The sequence below is a fragment of the Penaeus monodon genome, chromosome 33, assembly GCF_015228065.2.
Source record: "Penaeus monodon isolate SGIC_2016 chromosome 33, NSTDA_Pmon_1, whole genome shotgun sequence".
Lineage (NCBI taxonomy): Eukaryota > Metazoa > Arthropoda > Malacostraca > Decapoda > Penaeidae > Penaeus > Penaeus monodon.
In genome coordinates, this window is record NC_051418.1 from 19825506 (window position 1) to 19826845 (window position 1340).

A 1340-nucleotide genomic window follows, 5' to 3' on the forward strand; every position below is an offset into this window, starting at 1 on the left:
CCCGAGCCTCCCTTGTAGCTCTTTCCGTCGTAACCCCCTGAGCGTCATTACTCACAGTGCTGTTGAGTCTGTGGTAGAGTTTGACGTCGGCTTACTGTCTGTAAACACACATTATATATAAATGAATATGTTCGACCGTGTTGTAACTCGCTGAGGTTCTCTTTTGTATCTTGAAAGTCTCTCTCAACTAAACTTACTAAGGAAGTGTATTGTTTATCTAAGGTAGATTTCAATACTGTCGTACTCTACTGTCTTACATAAAAACTCCTGTATTTACTTTATTGTTATTTTATGTGTCTTTTTGTGCTTTTTATTATGCTCATTGGAATTTTAAGGAGTTTCTATAGTAGAAATCGAAAGATGAGTCTTTAGATTGAGGTGGTTTTAAGTGAGCCATGTTTGCAGAAGATATTCGCAGCCATTCACATTAGATCAGCTTTGTTATAAGCAATTGAATTGCCTAAACTAAAGTAAAGAAACAATAAAGAAATACAGGAGTCGCATGTTATCAAAAGAAATGATAGCCTTTCGGAGTGCCTGTCATCGTAATTGATGACATCAGGTAGCAAATCTGATATTGTAGAGATAATCAGCCAAACTATAGCCACTGCCAATACATAATATTTTTTTATAAATCAATTAGCTGTACATAGTGTAGTTTACGAAGAGGGCGGGGAATTTCTCTTAGTGAAGTGTTTATGAAGGTTGCTGCTGGTCCATCATATGTCCAAATTAGAGTCAATTGTCCTTTTCTTTGTGGCGTCTCTGGAGTTGTAATTGCCTTTTCAGAATGTCCCCGTTGATGGTCAATGTTCATTTCACGTGTTCGCTTGTAGCGCACAAGATATGTGAGCAGTGACAATAACCTCTCTGGATTTTCTAAGCGCGGTTACACTGCCCATATATTCGTTTAATCCATTGGTTTTCGATGAATTTGTCCATCCCTGCGTGTATATATAGCAGCTTCTGTAATATGTTATATTTATATTTTGTCTTGTGTACGAATCAGATCAACTAAAACACAGATCCTCAACTAGCTCCTGAATATAAACAAATGTGTAGACGACACTACTCACACCAACAAGAAAAACGGAGACCAAGAACTATTCACTCTCTTCTACAGAAAGACAGAAAGGCTTCAATAACAAAAATCAAGGGAATTGGGGCTCTGTCTATTGCGATATTTAGTTTTTGTTTTTTTCATTTGGTGCTTCCAGACTAGGCCACGCAACAGCGTGGCTGACATGGGTGGTTGGGTTAGTTCAGCCGACTGATAATCGATAGATTACAGCGAAATCTATAGGCAGTGAAGCTAAACCTTTAACTGTTTCACACACGCA

The 1340-nt window shown here is 38.1% G+C and overlaps 1 protein-coding gene across 2 annotated transcripts in view; it reads left to right on the forward strand.

Annotated features, from left to right (window-relative positions):
- Window positions 1-1340, forward strand: part of LOC119594124 (bestrophin-3-like) — a gene marked incomplete at its 5' end in the record, with an annotated part of 34187 nt that overhangs the window by 17793 nt on the left and 15054 nt on the right.